The 2,902-nt window shown below is 39.8% G+C and overlaps 1 non-coding gene across 1 annotated transcript; it reads left to right on the plus strand.

Moving 5' to 3' along the window:
• The first annotated feature begins 1,539 nt into the window (after positions 1–1,539).
• Positions 1,540–1,645, plus strand: LOC128586928 (U6 spliceosomal RNA). Its single transcript, XR_008380385.1, has one exon. It is a non-coding gene; the product is annotated as a U6 spliceosomal RNA (small nuclear RNA).
• Positions 1,646–2,902: the final 1,257 nt, after the last annotated feature.

The raw sequence follows: 2,902 nt of genomic DNA on the forward strand, positions 1-2,902 counted from the left end.
TTGTAACAGGAGAGAAATATTTAATAGACAGAACCTTTGCCCAGCTTGTTCATGCCAGCTGTACAAGGGGACACGTACCTCTGAGTTCCCACTGACATCCAACTAGCACCATTCTGAATCCTTCAGGAGTCTTGAATGCCAATTGCATTTTCCCTGCTTTGTTAGAAATCATTTGTGGTAACAGCTGAAACTTTGGAATCAAATAGAACTGAGCTTAAACTACTTACTGTATGTACTTGAACAAGTTCCTTTAACTCCCTCAGTTTCCCCAGCTTTTAAGTAGAGATAATAGTAAATTCTTGGTAAGATTGTTAGGTTAGGCCAGCATCCTCAAACTTTTTAAACAGGGGGCCAATTCACTGTCCCCCAGACCATTGGAGGGCTGGACTATAGTTAAAAAACAAAACAAAACAAAACAAAAATAACTATGAACTAATTCCTATGCACACTGCTCATATCTTATTTTGAACTAAAAAAACAAAACGGGAACAAATACAATCACACCGCCTCATCTGGCCCGCGGGCCGCAGTTTGAGGACCCCTGGGTTAGGCAGTTAGCTAGCCATAAGCAGGGTGGATGGTGAATGCAGATAGGTAGTTTTGGACTGGCTTGAGTCAGGCTGACTTGGGTTGTTGCAGGAACGGGGCTAATCTCAAACTGAGACCTTGCAGGTACAAGATCTTACTGGTGAGTTGTTTGGGGGAGCTTGTTGTGCAGAGGAAGTGATTAATGTCTCTGGGACTTTCTGATGTGGACAGATAGATAGGAATTGTTATGGGAACATGGTATAGGACAACAGCTGACACCCATCAAAAGTTGTATATAAAATCTAGAGCCTGTGCTTTCTTCAAGGCCTGCAATCTCTAAGGTGAGGCCCAGTTTGCTGTCCAAACAGTTAAACTGAACATTTCCTGTCTTGTAAAACTTTGCTTGTTCTTATTTTCCTCAATTATGTCAGTGACTGCCTCCAGCCATCACCATGCTGCCCTAACAGGATTATCATGAGAAATTAATTAGCTAAAACATGCAACACAGTAGGTGCTCAACAAATGGTAGTTGTTTTCAGCACTGTTGTTATTCTTTTCCTCTCTTTATTATGTTTTTCTGCCAGAAAATAGATCCTTGCTCCTACTTTTCATATGTCATTCCTTGGCATTCCCCCTAGTGCATGGAATTTCTTTCTCAAGTGTGTGTTCTCTGTAACGTCTAGTCCTGCGCCTGGCACATGCTGGACACTCCCTATGTCGCGCTGTAGTTTCTTTTTGCCCAAATCCCACCTTCCGATTTGGAATGATAGCCTCTGGAGGACAGGAAACAAAATGTTTTTATTCCTGTAAAATACTTCTTGAAGGCGTGTCAAATGAATATCTCAAGAGTCCCCTATTTTGCTTTGCATTATTGGTTGAATAGAAACAGAAGTTACTTTTTATTTTACCGTTTTGTTAAACTTTGGAATTTAAATATTTCAGTTTAGTAATTGTTTCATCCTGAAGTCACAACACAATAGTTGAAGTGAAGATGAAAAAGTATATTGCTCAGTGCTCGCTCAGCAGCACATATACTAAAATTGGAAAGCTACAGAGAAAATTAGCAGGGCCCTTGTACAAGGATGACACACAAACTCATGAAGCGTTCCACATTTTAAAATAAATAAATAAAATAAAATAAAATAAATAAAGTTTATTGCTCAAAAGTCTTATTCTTTTGCTCTGACAGGGCCCTATAGCCATGTGTCTTTGAATCCTGTGAAGTAGACAGCATTCCTTACCAGGCTGGTGGGGAGGCTTCCAGAACAACCGACAATATAGCCACAGGAAGTCCAGCCCTGCTGCATTCCTGCTTCCGGTTTTTCACCTGTAAAATAGATGAGAGAATATGATCAGCTGATCTTCAAGAGACTTTTCTAAAAATTCTATTTTATTGCTTTTTAAAGGAGAGCATTAAGCTTGGTAATCTTAAATTTTCCTTTCTGTGCTATGAATCCTTTTTTTACCTTTTCTTTCCCAGACCACATAGGATCCCAATAAGAAAAATAAAAATTAATTTTTGATTAATTAATAAAAACACATCCACTATTCAAAAATTTCCCAGCTATTTCTGAGCATCTCCCTAGGGCTGGGAAGGGGAACTTATGGCCTTCAGGCCACAGATGACCTTCTAGATCCTTCAGGGCAGCCTTTGTTCTATAAAATTTGGATTTAGTCCAAAGGCTACTATGAAGGGTCTAGGAGGCCACCTGTGGCCTTCAGTCTATAGGTTCCCCATCCCATCCTAGGGTTTTTCAAACAATTCATAACTAAGTTTCTGTCAACTCCCTAAGGAATCCATCACCATTTATCGTGTTCTAGCCATATCTTCAGTTACTCCTACTTTTCATGAAACTTCCTGTGTTCCACTTGCTGTTTTGGGAACAGAGTTTTGGCCTTGGCTTCCTCATCTTGACAATGAACCACACTCCTACATCTCCCCCACTACTCTCATACAAGACTGGGGTGGGGTGGTGGACTGAATCTTAAAATAAACATATCCTCGACCACAAGAAGAACTCCCATTCAATAATGATAATTAGGTGTACTGTAAGGTGTTTGATCATTAATAATAATGTTAATGCAAGAGTTTATCAAAAAACAATCCTTACTAGGAATTTCCAAATACAACCAGGATTGAAGTAAATTATATTTAGGGATGAAAGGAGGTTAAAGAGAGGTAGGAGAGAATTACAGCCTGCTGAACAAGATAGTTGGAAAGGGCCCTGAAGCAAAACAAGAAATTTTGGGTGAGTGTGACCTAGTTAACCAAGTACATGCTACTCCTGTGAAATATAACTTCTAACCTGTAAGCCCGGCTTTGAGACGTTCCACCTTGTTCAGCCAAACCAATGTATATCTTCCATGTACGGAT

This window comes from Nycticebus coucang, chromosome 5 (assembly GCF_027406575.1).
Source record: "Nycticebus coucang isolate mNycCou1 chromosome 5, mNycCou1.pri, whole genome shotgun sequence".
In the NCBI taxonomy this organism is placed as follows: Eukaryota; Metazoa; Chordata; class Mammalia; order Primates; family Lorisidae; genus Nycticebus; species Nycticebus coucang.